Source organism: Podarcis melisellensis, assembly GCF_964234715.1.
Source record: "Podarcis melisellensis genome assembly, chromosome: 10".
Classification (NCBI taxonomy): Eukaryota; Metazoa; Chordata; class Lepidosauria; order Squamata; family Lacertidae; genus Podarcis; species Podarcis melisellensis.
Window position 1 is genome coordinate 46,404,044 of NC_138542.1, and position 23,229 is coordinate 46,427,272.

Genomic DNA, 23,229 nt, shown 5'->3' on the forward strand with positions numbered 1-23,229 from the left:
AACCACTAATTGGAACCTAAAGTGTTTTACATTATCATCCTCATCTCTGCTCTGTTTTATTAGAAGAAACTGATGCCTAATGACTCAAGTGAAAATTAGGGCCAGGGAAGACCCAGGTTCAATTCTTTGCTCTTCAACATGCAATCTATGAAGCTGTGGTTTAATTACTGGCTCAAACTTAATGTTAGTGGCTTGCTGAGTCACACAAGGGTTTTGGCACAAAGGGGGGGACAGGAAAGAGTGCACATGGTGAACAGTTGCCAACGTGCTTCACCCACAAAACACAGATCGGAATACATGACTCAGTTATCACATTTAGTGGCATCCTATAACCACAACATTACACAATGATTTTTCATACGATAAGTTCACCACATGCCTTTCCCTTGTCATTCTCTGCAACAGAGAAGATGGATGTGGAAGGTGAAAGCTCTAGCCTGCCTGTTCTCCAGCTACATCAGCAATGACCCTCTTCCTTTTCTGTCTTTCCAACATTTCAGCAGCAGCAACATCTGCAACCTGAGGTGATTGCTTCACTCTGTCTAATGTTAGGGCTGGCCCCATCCATAGGTCAGACTGGTCTCTGGTCCTTCTTTTGTTGTTGTTTAGTTGTGTCCGACTCTTCGTGATCCCATGGACCAGAGCACGCCAGGCACTCCTGTCTTCCACTGCCTCCCGCAGTTTGGTCAGACTCATGTTTGTAGCTTCGAGAACACTGTCCAACCATCTCGTCCTCTGTCATCCCCTTCTCCTTGTGCCCTCAATCTTTCCCAACATCAGGGTCTTTTCCAGGGAGTCTTCTCTTCTCATGAGATGGCCAAAGTATTGGAGCCTCAGCTTCAGGACCTGTCCTTCCAGTGAGCACTCAGGGCTGATTTCCTTCAGAATGGATAGGTTTGATCTTTTTGCAGTCCATGGAACTCTCAAGAGTCTCCTCCAGCACCATAATTCAAAAGCATCAATTCTTCGGCGATCAGCCTTCTTTATGGTCCAGCTCTGCTCCTTCTTAATGGCTACCAAAACCTGCCACCTGGCCTTTCCTCATGGTAAGGCCACTTTTGGAAGGGAAGCAGAACTCTGCCAAAAATCCCGTAAAATCTTCATGCTCTGGCTCTTGTTTGCTTTAGAGGATGAAGCTTGGACCTTAGTGATGGTTGTGGACCACTCTAAGTTGGAGCTATGATAGACCTCACTAACACTTTTGAGGCACAGCATCTGCTAAACATTTGATACTGTGGTTTGAAATAGGTTCAGCTTGGCAAGCAGATGATGAAATAAGGAACATGATGGGAATTACCATGGACGTTTGCACCGTGCCTTGTCTCCATCCACAGGATTTATAGTTGCCGCATATTTGTAGATTCCTATCATGTCCTTTCACTTTACCAACCTATACATATTTAATTCTTAATCCTTCCTGATAAATTAATCTTCCAAGCCCCCAGGTCAACTGTGTCCTCCTTCATTAAATCCCTCTAATTTTCCAGCATATTACAGGCAGTAAAATGCCAACAATTAAGAACTGTATTCAGAGAGGTCACAGGCAGAAACAGAAAATGGGTGCATTCGTGTTGAGGTGGCACCTCAAATGACCATGCTGATTTCCTCCCCAGCCTTTACCCCCTCCTTTCAAGGGGCAAGTTCATACCCAGATTATTTGCTGATTTCTCTCATACCTTAAACTTCAGCATAGGTAAAGGTAAGTCAGTTATGTCCAGTCGTGAATGACTCTGGGGTTGCAGCGCTCATCTTGTCATCGACCATGACATCCTTCTGGACCGTCTTGAGGGGCTGGGAGCTGGGGGCACTGTCATACAGTGGTTCCGCTCCTTCCTCCTGGGCCGTGTTCAGAAAGTGGTGGTGGGGGATGAGTGTTCAGACCCCTGGCCGCTCACTTGTGGGGTGCCTCAGGGTTCTGTCCTCTCCCCCATGCTTTTCAACATCTACATGCAGCCGCTGGGAGGGATCATCAGGAGGTTTGGGCTGGGTGTTCATCAGTATGCAGATGATACCCAGCTCTACCTCTCTTTTAAATCAGAACCAGTGAAGGCGGTAAAGGTCCTGTGTGAGTGTCTGGAAGCGGTTGGAGGATGGATGGCGGCTAACAGATTGAGGTTGAATCCTGACAAGACAGAAGTACTGTTTTTGGGGGACAGGAGGCGGGCAGGTGTGGAGGATTCCCTGGTCCTGAATGGGGTAACTGTGCCCCTGAAGGACCAGGTGCGCAGCCTGGGAGTCATTTTGGACTCACAGCTGTCCATGGAGGCACAGGTCAAATCTGTATCCAGGGCAGCTGTTTACCAGCTCCATCTGGTACGTAGGCTGAGACCCTATCTGCCTGCGGACTGTCTTGCCAGAGTGGTACATGCTCTGGTTATCTCCCGCTTGGACTACTGCAATGCGCTCTACGTGGGGCTACCTTTGAAGGTGACCCGGAAACTACAACTAATCCAGAATGCGGCAGCTAGACTGGTGACTGGGAGCGGCCGCCGAGACCATATAACACCGGTCTTGAAAGACCTACATTGGCTCCCAGTACGTTTCCGAGCACAATTCAAAGTGTTGGTGCTGACCTTTAAAGCCCTAAATGGCCTCGGTCCAGTATATCTGAAGGAGCGTCTCCTCCCCCATCGTTCTGCCCGGACACTGAGGTCCAGCTCCGAGAGCCTTCTGCGAGAGGCCAAGTTGCAGGGAACCAGGCAGAGGGCCTTCTCGGTGGTGGCGCCCGCCCTGTGGAATGCCCTCCCACCGGATGTCAAGGCGCTGGACAACTACCTGACATTCAGAAGACATCTGAAGGCAGCCCTGTTCAGGGAAGTTTTTAATATGTGACATTTTAGTGTATTTTTCATTTCTGTTGGAAGCCGCCCAGAGTGGCTGGGGAAACCCAGCCAGATGGGCGGGGTACAAATAATAAATTATTATTATTATTATTATTATTATCTTGCTTTACTGGCCGAGGGACCCAACGTTTGTCTGCAGACAGTTTTTCCAGGTCATGTGGCCAGCATGACTAAGCCGCTTCTGGTGAAACCAGAGCAGTGCATGGAAACGCCATTTAACTTCCCGCTGGAGTGGTACCTATTTATCTACTTGCACTTTGACGTGCTTTCGAACTGGCAGGAGCTGGGACCGAGCAACGGGAGCTCACCCCATCGTGGGGATTCAAACTGCCAACCTTCCGATCGGCAAGCCCTAGGCTCAGTGGTTTAGACCACAGCGCAACCCACGTCCCTAAACGTCAACATGTCTACTGTGATATTGTAACCTTTGAGCACCACCTGCTTAAGATTTACAATTACTTTCTGCCCCCCACCCTTCCGCATCCCAGAGACATGAGCGTGCTGAAGCTCATTGGTAGAGCATTGACTTTGCACGCAGAAAGATCCATGCTTCAATCTCTGGCATCTCCAGAGAGGGTTGGGAAAAAACCCCTTGCCTGAAACCCTGGATAGATGCTGCCAGTCAGTGTAGATAATAATAAGTTAGATGGCCCAACAGTCTGAGTCTGTAGAAGGCAGCTTCCAATGTTCCTTTGGCTTCTTTGTTTCTTAAAGCCGAATCTCATTATCTCTTTTTTCCGATCCACACTTCTAATCTCTCTGGTTCTCATTGTATCATTTCTATATCCTCGGTGGTATTAAAGAAAAAACCCTTCTAATTTATTATCATCTGTAAATTTCATTAACATGCTATTTACTCCTTCCAGATAGCTAATGAAGATGTTAAGGACGATGGGACCTGAGAAGGAGGCGGAGAAGAGCCTGGAAGCTCCCAGGAGAAAAGGGATTGGAGCTGTCCTGACTGCTAGATGCCTCAGGCCAGGATGTTTAGCGTTGGCGGCAGGAGAGTGGAAGCTGAATAAAAAGCTCTTTGCCTCTCGCCTAATATTCCTTATAACTACCTGTTCAGTGTATGAGGAGGTCTTTGTTTCTCCAGGGTATTTGATTAAGGTCAGAATATTTATCGGCATAACAAACACACACACAATCCTCATTTTCTTACAGAGTTCCGGCCTCCAGCTGTACAGTAGTCACTGAAAGTAAAGTCTTTTGCACATTTGTTAAACTACAGGACATCACAGGAGGCAGTGATGGCCACCAACAAATTCATAGAGAGTAAAGGTATCAATTGCTATGACCCACGATGGGCTATGCTCTGCCTCCGTAGGTCAGAGGCAGTAATGGTTCTGAATAACAGTTGTTTGAAACTGCAGGAAGGGAGAGGGCTCTTGTGTTCAGGTTCCTGCTTCCAGCTTTCTCACAGGCATCTGGTTGGCCACTGTGAGAACAGGATGCTGGACTAGGTGGGCCATTGGCCTGATCCAACAGCCTCATCTTATGATCTTATTGTCTATACAGTGGTACCTTGGGTTACAGACACTCCAGGTTACAGACGCTTCAGGTTACAGACTCCGCTAACCCAGAAATAGTACCTCGAGTTAAGAACTTTGCTTCAGGATGAGAACAGAAATCACGCGGCGGCAGCGGGAGGCCCCATTAGCTAAAGTAGTACCTCAGGTTAAGAACAGTTTCAGGTTAAGAACGGAGCTCCAGAATGAATTAAGTTCTTAACCCGAGGTACCACTGTACTGGAGAATGTGGTTGTACAAAGGCCTGCTTGCACTTTCTGGGGATTCAGGTCTCTCAAGCTGAGGGCTAGACTAACCTTAATGCAGAGTACAGAATAGGGTCTTGGGCATGAAACCGTTACCCAAGAGCGAAAAGGAGGGTTTTTGTGCTGGATTTCTTTTGAACTCCTCAGCATTTCCACTATGATGGCTGATCCTTCATTGCTAGACATGGGAAACAGTGGTTATGCTCCCAACTGGAGGAAAGTTTGAAATACACATAAGCTGGTCGGCGAGGTGTGCAGAATACCAAATTTCCTGCCGGGATAATTTCAAGGATAGAACAGCGTGTGAGTGAGGGAAGCTGTATAAGCGTGCAAGAGAGAAAATATGCACTGGTGTACCTTCCAAGAAAAAAAACACAGCCTAGAACAGTGTTTCCCAACCGGTGTTCCGCGGCACACTAGTGTGCCGCGAGACGTTGCCTGGTGTGCCGCGGGAAAAATTTAAAAATTCGAAAGATATCCGGAGAGGCGGCCTTCAGGCGAGTTTTAATTTTAATTTTCCTTCTCCCACTTAATGCCCCACGCTCGCCCGAGCAGCTTGCAGTCCTCGGTAACCACGGCGACCCGAGGGAGGGGAGGGAACAGGGAAGTCGAGGGCGGCGGCGAGCCGCGATGACGTCAGTGGGCCGCGCCGCCTCGCCCTGGCACGGTGTGAGAGCCCCGGCTAGTGGCGCGAGCTTCGGAATAAGTGGGATCCGCGTGCGCGAGACCGAGATCGCGGGTAAGGAGCTCAGCCCTGGGCAGGAGGAAGCGGGGCCGCGCGTGCGGGCCACATCCCCACAGAGAGCGAGCCTCCCCCGGCCCACCACTCCGGGCAGGTCCACTCGCATGAGGGGGCGGCGATGGCGACGGCCGGCAGCTTGCCTGCAATGCCATCCCTCGAGCAGGCGAGGAGCCCGGAGGCTACCAGATGCGAGTCCTCTTTCCCACCCTGCTCGGGAGTCCAGAGCACTTGGTCGCATTCAGGATCTAGAGTGGGGAAGCGGGGCTTGTGTCTGGGCTGGACACATTGGGCTGCCTGTGCCGCTCGACCTGCGGGGAGAAATCAGGGTGGGAGTCACGACCGTGAGGCAGGGCTGCCAAGTGTGGCAGAAGAGGACACGGCCGTCGCACCTGTCCTTAGGTAGGAGCTTCTTCCGTGTCGACCTGCTGCCCTAAAGTCTTGGCTTTTTTCTTGGCTTTTTGGCAGTTGGCACAGAAGGAAGGCAAGGGGGAGGGGAAAAATTGAAACTTACACTTTCGTGCGTCCCTCCTGGCGTGACGCTGCGCGCTGACGTCACAGGGCTGTAATGGTGGTGTGCCTCGAGATTTTTTTCATGAAACAAGTATGACTTTGCCCAAAAAAGGTTGGGAAACACTGGCCTAGAATTATGCCTCACTATGTTTCAGCCAGGTCTAGAAATATGAACCACTCCAAGACCCATCCAGCCTTCACTGATCACAATATACCTTACATCTGACCTGCTTCTGTCTCAACAATATATGGAAATCACAAAAGAGTCAGATCACAAAGCAGAGTCTGCACCACTGGAAGGAGCATGAATGTACACTGTTGCTTCCAGGAACATCACCCTTACTCAAGCCACAATGATTTCCTGTACTCCTGATTTATTTCCCAAAAAATTGTAGAGGTCAGGGGTGCCAACTTGAATAAAATATTGGGGGGCAGGTAAGCCCTGCCCCACATAATCGATCACAAAATACAGCATATTCACACCATTTGAATTGCAATGTCCATCAGCTTTGGGGGCTTCTGCTCCCTCAAATATTATATTGGGGGCAGCCTGAAGATGTGCTGTGCTCTGGACAAACCAGACACCCAGTGTTCTTGCCACCTTCACCAAGTGAGGGAATGGGATGCACACAGTATAGTATCCTATGTTTAATACTTAGGCCAACCCTCTGTTTGTTGGGCTCCACTACAACCAATCCAAATAGCTAGCCGATTGGAAACACACCTACAGGGGAAATAAAAATCAGGGAGATTCCCAATAAACAAATATTATTTGTCAAGAGTTAGAGGTGGCTCTTTTATGGCTCTCCAGATGTTTCCAGATGACAACTCCCATCATCCCTGCTCACTGGCCATGGTAGGTGAGGCTAATGGGACTTGGGACTTCAACAATATCAGGAGGGACACAGAGTTAGCCTCTCCTGGGTTAAAAGCTGCTTCCTGGTGACCCAATTTATGAACACTCAGCCAGATTTGTTTGTTGTCTGGGTAGATGATGTTGTATTTACCAAGCATGATCCCACACTTTCCTTATTGGGAAAAGGTCTGACCTTTAGGGGAAGTGGGTTGGTTTTGTAAGAGCTCCAAACTGGCTTCAATAATGCAGCCATAATTTGTAGAGAGGTGACTGAATCCCACTAGATAATAGTGACAGTCTAGAAGTATGGAAGTACATAGAATCACACCAGTGGAGACCTCAACAAAACTATCAATAAAAGTCAAGGGTGCAGACAGTAAAATCACCCTCACATCTACATGCCAGATTTGTTCATCTTAACCATTATTAACCCAAATACCAAACATACAAAACCATTAACTACTGCTACAAATACTGTACATTTGTACATTAATTCAGATAAATTTACAGCAAATGATGCTTCAACCTACAATGGTTAAAGTGGAAGGCATTTTCCAGTCTTCCAAAACACACAAACCATTCCACTTTAGGGATTGTGTGAGTACACTTCAGGTTAATTAATCCTGGATAGAAGATATGGGTGTATTCAAGGTTGTGAGGACGTTTTCCTAAATAGTCACTGAAACAGCAGAGCCTGACTCTTTGCCAGCCTGATTGTGCGAAGAAAGGGATACTGACTTCATAACCCAATCCTGAGAATGCTTGCAAAAGAAAGATTCTAATCTAATAGAGTGATTAAAATGCCAGAACCAGAGAGTAGAGCATATCCCACATCAGCTCATTTGAGCTAAAAAACAACAACCTGTACTGTAGTTATATGAACATCAAGGACAGGATGGATGTGGGGGGAAATACACAAGCCTTGCTATGATCACAACTGAGACACACCTCAAGAAATGAAGTAAAGTTATCATTCCCTCAGGTACAACTCCTGAGGGCCACATAGCAGCAGTGAGTGGCATCAGAGGAAAACAGCCTTTGTACAATAGGCTACCTTCCAACTAAGGCAAAACCATGACTTGGGATCTATGCCTCTCCATCCTCTACCCAGGCAAAGAAGAGGCGTCATCACATTCAAGATAATGGGCCACCAAAGCAAAAGTGCTTTACTGGGGTGCAGAGCAAGGCCAGTCAGGATAGGTGTGGCCTAGGAAAAGAGGAAATTGTTCCAAGGCTGGATAAGAGAGGCCTAGAGGGCCTTATATGCATCTGAGGTTTCCCACTCATTCTCTAAGGTTCCTAGTTCAAGGATCCCTGAAACTGTGTCTCACCATTCTTACTTTTTGAGCTACCTTGAAAACCCTCCTCCCCACTGTCTTCTGTTGCTAAAGCACAGCAGACATGGCTTTAGTGGTGTGTGGCTACTGGAAGACAAGGTTGCAACGTTATGATCCACATGTGGATCTACCACAAGGCCACTTAAAATTAAGTGCAGAAAGCACTACTAATTTATTACTTGATGCTCAATCTGCCGTGTGTGCAGTTCAGGACAGATCCAGAGGTGTTGCTCTCAATGAAGAAAAATTTGGGTGGTTGTTGACCTACCTATCTGAAAGGTTAGTTTTCATCTACAGATCCCAAGCAATTTTCAATGCTTAAATGGAAATAATGTTTTCCAAAAGTAGTTTAGGCTTTGGCCTCTTTTACTATTTCAAAAGAGCCTGAAGTGCTCTTCTAAAAGTTATTATTAATATGCTTTTACTGTACATAGCAAATGTTCTCTCTTTTGTCCTCAAAACAATTCTGACGTAAGCTACTATTCTCCTTTTACAGATGGAGGATGAAGGCTAAGAAAGTGATGTTCCTAAGGTACAGGAAGAGTGGTCATGCTGAACTCAAGGCTCATGGATCCAAGCCTACATCACTATCCATAGGTCTACGTGGCTTTTGGTAAATGATGCATGGCTCATTTCTCTGCCCACAAGCTCATGTCAACAACTTTAAACTAGGTCAAGAACCACATTTAGAACTGGACTGGTTCACTTTCTGCAAGAGGGATGATAATTCCAAGAGACCACCAGTGTGATCCCATGAGTAACTTGTGGGATATGAAGAGCTGGATTTGTGTCCTAGCTTAAACAATGAACTCACTGGCTAGCTTTGAGGAAGTCCCACACTATCAGTCACCACCTGTGCATCTGCACAGGCAAGACTCAAACCAGGAGCCTTATGGCTCAGGCACCAGCTCCCTGCAGCATCAAAGCACTGGGAGGTAAGAATGGGCAGGGCAAGCCAGCTAGGAGTTTGCTATAGCAGCCCATATTCCTCAGGGCTTGGGGAAACCTGGTGGCGCTTGGAGAGCATAGGAAGCTGCCAGTGATTGATGCTCAACCTCTGAGTTATGGCCTGATGCTACTACAGGATATCAAGACCTGCTAGCCTCCTTGTGGATAACTTGTCCCTAGAGGAGGCCACTGTGTCCTCCCACTGCACATCAAGACTTCTTGTACTCAACCTGCTTTCTTCCACATTATCTGTCACTGACTTGTCCTCTGCCGCCTCGATTCAGTCTGCCTGCCCAAAAACTCAGTGCCTGCATACTCTCTTTTCCTGCCTCTGTTCCAAAGTTGCACAATGGTTATGGGAGTCATGACAAATTGATGTGGGGGAGAGGGGGACAGACAGACGATGGAGCTGATAATTGAAAGGCACACTTTACAAAACAGCCTCTTCAGATAATGAACAACATGGGGCCCGTTCAAGTGCAATTGAGTACAGTATGTCCATAGTGGCTTTCTCTAACTGTACAATACCAAATAACAAACGTACACCAAAATGAAAGGCATACTAAAGCCCTCAAAGCACCTTGCCTATAGAAGCCAAGAGCCATTACGGTCATTTTTTGGACGGGGAAGTGACGACAAGTTTACACATGCACATTCATAATGCAACAAGTGCAACATCAAAGGGAGCCCAGCATGTGTGGAACAGCCATCTGATAAACAGTTAAATTATCACAGACAGAGCTTTGAAGTCACTGCAGACGCAATGCTTTTCAACGCAGGTGATTCACATGTTCAGCTGTGAGACTTCAAGCAACAAATCACTTGGTGAGGAGGCAGCTAGAATGCCCACGATTCTGTCAGTTGGTTTTAAAGCAGAGAGACCCTGTGGCCTTAATCCTAAAATACAACGGGTCAGCTCACGCAAAGGTCCATTGACTTAGCCCACCGGCAGGTATAAAGACTCAGAAGCAGGCCCTAGGCTGCTGGACCAGTTTTTAGAAATATACAGCTTCCAGTAAATCAGAGCCTGGTTATTTTAATGAATTCTGCTGCATGCACACAGTTATGAGTCCAATGGGATTGGATTTGTTTGTTTTTGAATTGTTGTTTCTCTTTTGCAACAAGAAATCAACAGGAATAAAACCCACCCCACATTTCTGCATTTCAAATCAAAGTAAATGCATCAAACGACTTCTGTGTGTCATTATGTGCAGTGGCTGAGATTCTAGTCTTTCCCTTCCTCATCCACAAGTGATACAAGTTTATCCTCTCCTCTCCTACTCTGAAAATCTGCAATATTTGGGCATTTCTTTATTGAAGCACAAGGCTGCTGTGATAAAGTGAGTTGCACCAGGCAGAGCTCTATGGAGTTTCCCAATCTGGATTCACTTGGAAGATGCCGCAACCATCACGACTGAAATGCAGAAGTGGACCTGGGGCTGGAAGAAGCAAGGAGGCCAGGAATGTCAGAGCAAGCAGAAAGGACAGTCAGGTATGGAAGTGCATTGAGTGAACCAGAAGGAGATGAGCTGGAGAACAGCAAGGGTTTGCACATACTGACAGATTGATACACAGCCTTACAGACTTTTCACGTCTCAAAATTCCCCTTTCTCCCCACAATTCCTTATCCTTCTCACTATATGAAGTGCACCTAGCTATTTTGCAAACCACAGAAACCACTCGCTGCAGCCTTTGTTACACAAGTGCTTTGGGGCTGTGTGTCCGGATTGCGGATTGCTGCCTGTTTCTCCAGATGCACAATTTCACACTCAGCAGAAGTGTGGAAAGATGTGCTGGAGAAAAGAATCATAGGACTGCCTGAGATTTTAAGGAACGCAGTTTCTTTGGGCTGTGTCACCTGGGTTGACTCTGCAAATCATCACACTATGCCCTTTGAACTAAAGGCAAAGAGACTGACACAGGCCTCCATGGCTGCAAGCATGCCCAACAGCTGATAAATCTTTCAAATGGAAGCACCCCAGCCTTTCTGCACACAGCTACTGTACCAATAATATTTACCTCTCGCTCTCAGTAGTTCTGAGCCAATGTTGGCAGGAGCTCTTGCTGGACTTGACTGCTTCACCAGGCTTTTGGGGAGCATGGTCAAACCAGCAGAAAGTGGAGTCCTTAGCATTTGCCATGCATTTATCCTGTTTTTATATGTATCTGTTTCACATATATTTGTGGTGGTAAGTCATTGTTATGCACCTGAAGCAATGAAACAGTATAGGAAAGAACTCTCAAGGAATGAAATATATATAGAAATAATTCAGCAGTGGTGAGAAATCCCCTACTAGGGGATAAACAGTATGTATCATGGAGATGGAGGACCTGCGGCCCTCAGATATTGCTAGACTACAATTCCCACCATGCATTGCTCATTGTCGATATTAACTGGGGCAGATGGGAGCTGGGGAGTCCAGCAACAACTGGAGGACTACAGGTCCCCTATTCCTGCATGGGGTTCATGGTGGAAAGTGCGGCAATGTTCAGAGTGCTGAACTAAGGAGACCCAAGTTCAGATCCCAGACTAATCTGCTTAAAAAGCAGGATAACCCCCATGTATTTCACCCAGAGCTCCTTGAAGAAAGTGTAGGGATGAAAGAAAGCTGTGGCAGCACTGGAGTGGATTTCTACATGCATGAGCCTTTCCTTTTTACATCTTGGCTGGATTGAGTGGCAAGATAAAATGTTTACGCCCCAGTTCAGTCTCCTGTATCCATCAACTCAGACAGCATAATATGGGGAGATCCAGCAACTCCCCCAGGATAAAGATGGATGCATGGGACCAAGTCAGACCACTGGACCATCTAGCTCAGGGTTCCCACAAGGACCGGCATTGACTCTCCAGGATTTCAGACAGGGAGTCTTTCTCATCTCTACCTGGAGATGCTGAGGAATGAACACGGGGCCTTCTGCATGCTCTGACACTGAGCTCGGGCCTCTCCCACAAACCCATAGCATATGCAGCATCCTCTAGGGCTCTTGCCACCTTCACCACAGTGAAGTTGCAACTAAAGTCGCAAAGCTTGAAATAAAAAATATATAGAAAAGCAAGGGAGGTCACTCCTAAGCACTTCCAGACATACAGTATTCACCCTTCACCTGCAGAATTAGCCATCAACGGCCCTTCCCACTGTTGCACATAGAGAGGCAGGTGCCAGGTCTGCTCTGCATGTTGAGCTTGCAAGTGCCCAGGCACATGCTTTCTAGTGAGATGCCTGGGAAACCTGCTTTCCCCATTCTTTCCAGAAACAACAGGACACACTCACAAATGCCAGCCGCAGCTGGATAACTACTGCCCCCTTTGTAAATCGGGGTAATGTGACATTTCTTCCAAAGCTAGTCAGGTGCACAAGGATGCGTGTCCATGTGTCACTGGTATGAGGGCGCACCTGACCCTCCCCTGCAAGAAAATGGTGACCTTCTAGAAGGCTTGTCTAGACTGAAAGTGAATATCTCCCTTGCAGCCCACCCACCCCATTTCAGCCAACAAAGAATGATATGCCATTAATACCGTGATATTTTGCAGCTTCACAACCCACTTTAGCTTGTTGGAATGTGTGCAGAGAATTTATCAAGGCAGAGATCCATCCACGGTCCCCCACACATCTGAAATGACCTATAAGGCTGAGGCTTCGCCCACCAGCTCCACCACCCCATGGGCAAGTAATTTTGAAAAAGTTGCTTTGGGAGAATTGAAAGCATCACATCCAAAACAAGATGAGAGGGGAGGAAGTCAAGAGTTTGGTGAGCCCTCCCTTCTCAATTGCTAATAAGAAAACAAGCCATTAATTACCATCCTGGTTTTTGGAGAGATCAGCAAGCTTGCTATATGAAACAAGGGAACTAATACCAACTATCACTGGAGAGTGGCTGGAGAGAGAAAACCAAAGCCCTAAACAGAACCAGACAACACCTCTCTCATCAATCTTTTTCCGCCTGGAAGGAAAACCAGTGTGAGCTGGGGGTTCCTTTTTGTTGTTTTTCATTTTCTAGGCAATGACTGTTATTGAAATCATCCCCCTTCCCTGCCACCCCCCAAACCTCCAGCTACTTCTCATCCGACTGTTGCCTGTGTCCATGAAACAAACTGAATTCACTTGAGTGTTGCAAAACGATACAAAAGCAAGGAGGTGGGGGGAGAGAAGAGGAGAGAGGTGGGAGGAAGAGACTGCTAAACATTTGCCAGTATACATAATTCCCCCCCCCCTTTTTTTATAAGCTCTCCCTCTTGGAAACAGCTTTCCCACATGCTCCAAATAATGAGAATAATTAATCATTTGTTGCATTATAAAGTGTTTTCCAACTGTTATCCTCTCCAGAGCACTTTGCGCTACTGCACAGACAATTGCCAGGAAATAACAACCACTGTAGGATTACTCCCCAAAAAAACAAATTAAACAACAACATTGTGAAGAGATCCCAGGGCTTTTAAACACAGAGTCAAATTAAGGGGTAGGAGCAGCAGCAGAGCCAAACATCTTTTGCTATGAGATGGTTTAGCCAAAAGTTAAATAGAAAGAGGAAAGCCTGGTCCAGGAAGGGGGAATTTCTGAGCCCTCCCCATTGCTTTCCACCCCCACAGAACAATAAGGAACCCATGTCAGATATCATATGTCCTTCATACCTGCTATGCCATATTTAGAGACATACGAGAACACACATAAAGGGAACATGTTATTGGTCCTACGCACACAGATCTTTTCCTGGAACAATTTTGCAGATATATCACTAGTTACATGCCCTGCACACTGGATCACCACCCCACCTTCCCCATAGAAATGATGATCACTTATGGGATAAACAGAAGCAGCGGGAGCCCCACAGAGAGAGGCTTGGTCTGTTTTTAAAGGTTATTATTTCTAAGGTTCGAGGAGGAAACAGGTGCTGAAGTGAAACGCTTATGAGGAGAGGATTCCAAAGGGTCGCATCCAACATTAGTCAGGCTAGACCCTCTGAAATGAACGGGCTTGCCTAACTTGGGTCCCTTCATTGCATTTCGATGGGTCTACTCTAAGTACAACTTAGTTGGCCACAGCCCCCAAGTTCCCTGTTTTTGTTTAATTAAGAAGAGCAAACAAACAAACAAACAAAAGCCATCCAGGCAATAGGTTAGCCAGGTGTGTTCTCGTCACCTACCTTTGCATGGAAGAGAAATATCCGAGGAGGAAGGGGTGGGGGGAGTCCAGGTCCAGAGAAGTTTGTAGTTTGACAAAATTCCCAGCCGGGGGGAGGAAAGAAAAAAGACACCCCACACGCGCGCGCACATCTACAACGGGGCTCCCCCCCAAAAAAGAAGACGATGAGGATCAGCTGAGCGCCGGGGAGTGGAGAGTATGCAGTTGCGTTAGATCCATAGCTGGAAGCGGCGGCGAGGGCTGGGAGGCAGGAGAAGGTTTAAAGGGGAAATACATGGTAAAAAAACCGTGCCTCCGATTCAGGCTGGAGTCCGAAGGTTGGGAGCCTGAGCTGGAACTCTTGGCGCGCGCGCCCTTGCGCGTCGGGGTGGGAAAGGGGGCTGGATGGAGAGGGGGGAAGGAAGGAGAGCGGGCGAGCGAGCTTCCCAGGAAAGAGCCAGGTGAGCGAGAGGAGGAGGGAGGGAAGGAAGCAGGAGAGGTGGAAGATGGCAGGGGAGAAGTTTGGAAGGGAAGCCTGGAAGAGGAAGAGGAGAGGGTCGTCTGCCGTTGCTTTCTCTTTCTCCCGCGCTGTGCCTTATGCTAGGCTCGGCTCAGGCTTCGCAGAGTGGATGCACCGGGAAAGCAACCGAATCGCTGAACAGACAGAGAAAAATGCTGTCCTTACAGTGACACCAAATGTCTTTAGGGGAAACCTACAATTACTGGAAGGCAATTTTAGGGGAGAAAGGAAGGGGTGAAGCTCGCTCGCTCGCTCTCCCCATCCCCAACACACACACACAATTCTGCCCCAGTTCTCGCTGTTGGGATCAAGATGACTGGTTAACAGGCACACACACGTCTTCATTTCCAATTTTTCATCTGAGGACTTCAGGTTTCTCCCTACCGGTTGGGAGGAGATTGTGAATTTACCCCCTTTTCAGAGAGATGGAAGGTACTTCCAGAGGGGAACTTGGTGTTATAAATGCGTGGGCTGCCAAATGGGTCACTGATTGGCAACAGGTTTTTGTTGTTGTTAATTGGATTTTCGATGGATATAATCTGGATTAAATTTGGGGAAAATGTGGGCTGGTGTTTGGACGATAATGACGTGTGGGTGCTGCAAAACAAACAAACAAAAAGCACTTGTATACATGTGGAGCACCGATCCCACAATAAACACATGTCTCTGGAGGTGCCTAGAACAAAACTGCTGCTTCTTGGATTGCCAACAAGTCACTTCCAAGCAAGGCTCAGACTGAAAACGATTCACCAAAAATACGTTGTCACGTGGATGTAGAGAGCAGGCAACATGTTTGGTTACAGGGAGTTTGGGACTACACTGCTAAATTAGGATTATGGCACATTACAGATGGGCAAATATGCCAATTTTTGTTTTCCTCAGTTTCTCAACTTCCAAACGTAAATTCACTTTTCCACAGTTCCACATCAGTTTGAATTAAAAAAAAAACACATGAAAATTAATCAGCATTTTTGTATGACTTTCTAACATACACACATTTACATGTGACTCTGTCTAACATATGCACTTTTGCAAAGCAACTTTCCCTAATAGAGTGCATTTAATAGAGTGCATTTAGGGACGCAGGTGGTGCTGTGGGTAAAACCTCAGTGCCTAGGGCTTGCCGATCGCATGGTCAGTGGTTCGAATCCCCGCAGCGGGGTGAGCTCCCATCTTTCAGTCCCAGTTCCTGCCCTCCTAGCAGTTCGAAAGCACCCTTAGGTGCAAGTAGATAAATAGGTACCGCTTTATAGCAGGAAGTTAAAGGTAAACGGCATTTCCGTGTGCTGCGCTGGTGCTGGCTCACCAGAGCAGCTTTGTCACGCTGGCCGCATGACCCGGAAGTGTCTCCGGACAGCGCTGGCCCCCGGCCTCTTAAGTGAGATGGGCGCACAACCGTAGAGTCGGACACGACTGGCCCGTACGGGCAGGGGTACCTTTACCTTTAATATGTTATTTTCACTAATAAGCACATTTTTATGCTCTCTGTGTACCCCAGTATATGCATCTGTGTACACATTACTTGGCTGGAGAACAGCACTGCAAAATTAAGAAAAGTGCACATTTTGAAGGATGGCTGTGTCTCAGTTCACATATTGTTTCAGAAAGTGTGAATTGGGCAGTTTCGGTTTTAACTTCAAACAGAATCAAATTTCTACCCTATCTCTCTGCACGCTGGCACTTAACGTCATTCCATCAGAACCTTCCAAAGGGAAGTGGGTGGAGGCACTACTTCACAAGTTGGTACAAAAACATACTCTGACTTCTTTGAACAGTTTGAAAAGGTGAATAAGCCCTACTGATGTGTTCAGAGTAAATGTATGTGGGCTTAAAGTGGGGAGGGGGCCTACTGCCCAGACTACATTCAAACATATTTCATATAGGTGTCAATCTCATGTGGGTACCCATTTGGACATCTAGAGGACTTATATTGAAATCATTATTATCATTATCATTATTTTATTATTTATACCCTGCCCATCTGGCTGGGTTTTCCCAGTCACTCTGGGCAGCTCCCAGCAGAATAGTAAAAACACTTAAACTAAATATATAAGAACCATGTACTGACAGTCACTGTATTTACAAAATGAAATGGTGAGTTGCTATTATTAGTATATAATATTTTTTCTCTTTATTTCCCCCACTTCTTATTTTTACATTCTCTTTTTTTCTTTTCCTCATAAAAGAAAATAAAATTTGCTTTAAAATAATAATTTTTTATATATAAAAAGTGGGGAGCTGCAGGCATGCCAGCCCCACCACCAATATCCCTGTATGCACTTCAGACTGGCTCACGTTCAGCGTGAAGATCTGAAGAGGGGTTCTAAGCACATTTATGTGAACTTTGGTGTGAGTTTATTGTAGAATTGGTGTTGTAGTGTTTATTATATTTATTTACACCCTTTTGATACCACTTAATATATAAAACTATATCAAAGTGGTGTAATAACAGACAGCTTAAATAACAAACATTACAAAAATACAGAGTTAACACTCCTCATACCCTGTTCCAAGCACAATAGGTTTGGTGAGTTTCCCAGGAGGCCCCAAGGATGGAAAAAAAGGACACCCCTCTACTCATAGTTCTTTTCCCAGTCTCTCTTCCTCTTCTTCTCCAGCTGCTTCCCTGTTCCATGCCTGTATTATAATGTAGCAACTATTATCAGTCAAACCACTTTATTGTAGAATGGGCATCCACACCACACTATCAAAATGAAAGTCCACACTCTTTATGCATGTAATCAGGACTTAACATGGACTACACAAAAATTATTCATTGCTAGTGTAGAAGTCATGGCCACTGGGCCCATCACCTCCTGGCAAATAGAAGGGGAAGAAATGGAGGCAGTGAGAGATTTTACTTTCTTGGGCTCCATGATCACTGCAGATGATGACAGCAGTCACGAAATTAAAAGACGCCTGCTCCTTGGGAGAAAGGCGATGGCAAACCTAGACAGCATCTTAAAAAGCAGAGACATCACCTTGCCAACACAGGTCCATATAGTTAAAGCCATGGTTTTCCCAGTAGTGATGTATGGAAGTGAGAGCTGGACCATAAAGAAGGCTGATCGCCAAAGAATTGATGCTTTTGAATTATGGTGCTGGAGGAGACTCTTGAGAGTCCCATGGACTGCAAAAAGATCAAACCTATCCATTCTGAAGGAAATCAGCCCTGAGTGCTCACTGGAAGGACAGGTCCTGAAGCTGAGGCTCCAATACTTTGGCCACCTCATGAGAAGACTCCCTGGAAAAGACCCTGATGTTGGGAAAGATGGAAGGCACAAGGAGAAGGGGATGACAAAGGACGAGGTGGTTGGACAGTGTTCTCGAAGATACAAATATGAGTCTGACCAAACTGCGGGAGGCAATGGAAAACAGGAGTGCCTGGCGTGTTCTGGTCCATGGGGTCACGAAGAGTCGGACACGACTGAACGACTAAACAACAACAAGTGTAGACGTTCCTTAGCACATTTGAGTGGTTGTTTCTTCAATCACATCCCCTGTTTGCTTTTCACCTGAACAGTCTAGCTACATAGAAAGATGCATAGTTTTCTCAATTAGGCTGCACCACATTTTTGGATAAAGGCATCTTTCCTAGTAATCCCTAGCCTTGGGCTGGATACCCATCATTCTCTTTCCACTCACGCATAGTCTCTTGCACTAAAAGATGGGTGAGTTTTAATGTTGTGCAAAAAAGGAATCCTAAGCAACAGTTGTGCTAGTGGAAACTCATTGCGAAACAGATTGCACAATTTTATCTCTGACAAAGGTACTTTTGGCAAGCAACGGAATATTTTCTGTTTCCATGTGTACCATGTGGCATGATTCATTTTCTTGAGTCTTGCTTAGCTTATCTGCAACCAAGTTGGCATGTTGAGAATATGGATTGCGTGGATCCATGCAGAGCTTGGCACAGTGCTGGTGGTGCTTCGCTGTGCTCTCAGTTTGCAGCTCAATCCAGATTTGTCGCATCACCATTGACCTACTTTTTGCTAGGTTTGCAGCATGGAGCATGTGACATAACTCACTTTTTTGAGCTTTACTACTCTTAGCAACCAATTTGGCATGTTGGGAATGTGGGTTGAGAGGATCCATGCAGAGCTTGGCACATCATACAGTGGGTTCGACTTCATTGTGCTCCCAGTTTGCAGCTTATTCCGCATTTACTGCACCTCTGTTGACCTACATTCCATAGATTTGTGCTAACACACTATTCTTGTAAGTTTAGATGAGAATATAAATGAAGCAGATTCTCGGTATGCCAAACGTGGATATGTGAAGGGGCTCTTATTCCTTCACCTGAAAGCCTCTCTAGCATGCTGCATCTTTCATGCTCTGGTTTTCTGTTTATATATGAATGATGTAGGCTGTGTACACACTAAGCTTCTTGTGGCACAAAAATGGAGCTTTCTCGGTCTGGAGTTGTTTGTGCTTATCCTCAGCATGCTGATTGCAACTACCGTAGATTGAATCTAGATCCTGTCGTCCACAAGGGTGAGCATGGCAACTTGATACATGGTTAAAAACTCTCCCTTGATGAGGTTATCCATGCCTTTTCCTCTCTGCACATGCCCCAAGTGAAGGAGGAAGTGGTGATTGAAACACTGGTATATGTCTGCCCACAAAATCATTGGGCAGGTGTGGACACACCCACTCATTGCCAGGACCACCCACATCTGTTTTCATCTGCTTTCCAAGTGGACAAACTGCAGGGTAATGTAGAATCGCTTTGCAATGAGCTTTTATTTTTCAAATGAAACTGGTTTCTCAAGAAGCACTTTTCAGGGGCAAAAAGTATGCAATAGATTGAAATTGCGTGTGGACTACATGGGGAGGTGGGGGGTGGAAAGTATTCAAGTCTCCATTGATTCTAAAACAAAACATTCTGTGGATGCAGTCACAGTCTGTTGGGGTGTGTTAACTGTGTACCCTGTCCAGTAAAGACCGGACTAAGCAGCCTTCACTTTCCTCCCAGCTCTGCAGCAAGTCTAATGGGAGTTCTACTGTCCCTCCATCAAAATCATTGGGCCAATGACTTCCTACTAGGTTCAAATCATTGCTACTCTATTAAAGTAAATTGACCAGAACCACAACTAGACAAAAATCATTTTAGCTCTAATGCAGTCAACATGCCCTTGAGAACTACGGGGTCAACTATCTCTACCAAAAAGCAAGCAGTCTTGCCCCCTTTTCAAACCAGAACAGTGCAGGAGGAAATCAATGCCTTTTATGTTTCTTTTCTGCCATAAAAGAATTTGCCATATAGAGTTATTTCAGGCTTCCTCAACCTCAGCCCTCCAGATGTTTTGAGACTACAGTTCCCATCAGCCCTGACCACTGGTCCTGCTAGCTAGGGATCATGGGAGTTGTAGGCCAAAAACATCTGGAGGTTGAGGAAGCCCGAGTTATTTTCTTCCTTCAAAGATTTTGTGGAGGCAGATAGATTAGGCAATGTGTAACATGGAACGGCATTAACTATTTTTCATTCAAGCACACACTAAATGGGGTCTGACTTTAAGCTTCTCCACTGTCAGGCATCTTTTTAGTTGCCACAGATATGAGCACCATCAGTTAGAATGATGCATGCAGATGAAGCCCTTTCTCTCCTTCCCTCCCAGTTATCTTTCCCTGGTGATTTAGAACGGTGTGGAGATCGAGAGACAGACACCCAGTTGCAAGGTAACCCCAGCTCTCTGGTTTTCCGTAACAGTTTGCAATACCTCAGGGGGCATATTAAGTCCATAATATTTTCCCTGTGATCCAGTTTGTCCTTGCAACTGTTTCTGCTTCCACCTCACATCAGGTTCCCAGTGGTGCATCCTGTGATGTTGATCAAGGGTAGGTGTAGTAGCCTCTGAAATGCATTTTAAACAATGCTTTAAAATATGAGATTTGAGCATGGCAGTGCAAGAGAGAATAGAGATCAATGATCTCAATCAATTGTAGAACTGGGCAGTTCATGCAAAGAGAAATGTAAAATATGAAATGTATAAAATGTAAAGTATTACACACAGAAAAGAAGTGTCAAATATAGTGTAAGATTGAGAGTACTTAGTTAACAAGTTGGTAGCATCAGTTGCAGTAAAATATTCTGGGGTTGTAATAGATAATAGGCAAAGCACTTGCCTTTGTAGTGGAGTGACACAATGTGGAGTTAGACGTGATCAGTGAGGTGGCCAACTGCACTGATAGCACCAAACTGACCTAGGTGAGAAAAATAAAATGGGATTGTGAGGAGCTCCAAAAGGATCTCTCCAAACTGAGTGAGTGGGCATTAAAATGCACAAATGTGACACAATGGTTTGGTTTGCACAAAACAAACTATAGCTTGCAGTTGGATGTCTCCCTACATCAAACCCTTTCCACCCTCATTTAAGCATATCAATTGTTGTTTTATAATAAATGTATTGGTGTATTTCATCTGCTCAAAGCAGCGTACAAGAATATAAACAACAAATTAGTTTTTAAAACTTAAAAATATTTATCGAATCCAAAAACAGATTACTTCCCCACATGAAACTTTGAGGTGGGAGAGTCTCCACAGGAGGACTTGATGCATATTTGAACTGGTTTTTCTTGCTCCTCTTTACTGAGTTTGTACACCTCTCTCAATATCCTCCCCTCTCGCCAGTGAATTCTTGATCTGGAGTTAAAGGTTCATAGTGAAAGGCTTGCAGTTGATCATCTCCCTAAAGGAAACACTTAAGAAGAGCCTATTGGATCAGACCAATGGCCCATCTAGTCCAGAATTCTCTTCTCACAGTGGCTAACCAGATGTCTATGGGAAGTCCAAAAGCAGGACCTGAGTGCAACAGCATCTCCTCACTTGTAATTCCCAGCAACAGGTATATAGAAAATGGTGGTAGAACATAGCAATCATGGTTAGCATCCATTGATATCCTTATCCTCCATGAATTTGTCTATTCCTCTTTTAAAGTCATCCAAGTTGGCGGACGTCACTACCTCTTGTGGGAGCAAATGCCATAGTTTAAGTATGTGTGAGGAAGTATGTCCTTTGGTCTGTCCTTGAAGCATCCAACATTCATGTTCATTAATAAACCCTGGCTCTAGTATTATGAGGGAAACTTCTTCCAAGCCACTTTCTCCACACAACACACAATTTTATACACCTCTATCATGTCCTGCTTTGCTCCCCCCCCCCCAAAAAACCCCTCAAGGTGGTAAGGTCCCTCTGAAAAGACTGTATCACCACATATGAACTGGTTACCAAGCTGCACATTCCCCCCACACACACTCTTGCTGTCTTTTTTCCCCCTCAGAGAGGACAGGCTGAGAAAGGAAGATTTCAATGCTATTGCACAAATGATAAATCAGAGCATTATGATTTCACATGTCTACAGTACACCAACAAGCCTTTTCGGGGTGGAGGGGAGAGAGAAACGCAATTGAATTTATTCATGCATGAATATCAATGTGAGAAGGAGAAAGAGGGCAGTGAAGAGACTGAGATGTTGGGGACGGAAAGAGAGGAAAAGGAAGAGAGAGGAAAAAGTGGCGGGGAAAGAAAACAGGAGAGCTGAGAGAAGGAATGTTAATAATAAAATGCTACGAGTAGAAAGAGGAACAAAAAGGTCCAACTGCATCTTCAAGGCATCTTCTATTGATCCAGACTGCCTGGCATTATTTTGAACTTAGACTCACAAACTCTTCATGCCAATACAGGGAGAAATCTATGAGCGAGGGCTGCGGAGGGCAGCCCAGCAGGCAAGAGAGAGAATGTCTTGATTCATTTTTCATACAGATGCTCATTTGTGAAACGTATTAAAAAAAGTGGAACTCTTCTGAACTAGCTCCGATGGAAACTTGGTGTATAAGCCACCTGGATTTCAGAAAGATTAGATAGATAGATATCCACACCATACATTTAAAGTAGATGCCTTCCCTCAAAGAATCCTGAGAACTATAGTTTGCTCATGTGCATTAAATGCACTTTAAATGTATGAGGTGGGTGTGAACAGAGAGAGAGAAAGTCTAAAAACACTCACTATTTAACTATTCACACTGATACAAAACACCTTGCTATCTGAGGTAAAAAGAAGATGGCCTCCATCAGCGCCGCCCCCCCACCCCAAGTCCATATAGTGAAGGAAACCAGACTGGCAGCTGAACCTTATCCCATTGTTCTAGGCACGTTTTGTAACAGGGAATTTCATAAACGTGAGCAGTTTCTGAGCTCTGGGCACAGTACTGCACCTAAAATTTCAGATTAAAATTGCCACTGTTAATCAGAGGTAAATCCCAACCATGTTCAATGGGGCTTCCTCCCAAGTAAAGTATGCATGGATTAGGGACCTGAAAACTTTTTAACCCAACATGTTTTGTTTACGTTGCCTTGTTTAATGTACTTTAATGTATGATGTGCTTTTAATCTGAAATATATTAGCCACTTCGTTATCATGGTTTAAGGAGTGCATGTTAAAGTGTTATCTACCTCAGACTCTCACAGTGATGCTTAAAATCAAAACAAATTTTTGGAGTAGGATCATTGAAGGACCCTTAAGTCTTATGTTTGTGAACTGTATGAGGTGGGTATCTCTGCCATCAGTTGTATAGGCCTT

General features: G+C 45.6%; 1 protein-coding gene across 5 annotated transcripts in view; it reads right to left on the reverse strand.

The window, feature by feature from the left end:
* The window catches only part of CACNA1I (calcium voltage-gated channel subunit alpha1 I), a 361,276-nt gene that overhangs the window by 273,719 nt on the left and 64,328 nt on the right, over window positions 1–23,229 (reverse strand). For 4 of the 5 annotated variants that reach the window (XM_081928148.1, XM_081928149.1, XM_081928147.1 and 1 more), the window contains exon 1: window positions 14,153–14,924. The exons of the other annotated variant lie outside the window; for it this stretch is intronic. The gene's annotated coding sequence lies outside the window, so the exon portion shown is untranslated. Of the gene's footprint in view, window positions 1–14,152; window positions 14,925–23,229 lie in introns of those variants that run through there. 5 annotated transcript variants of the gene reach the window in all.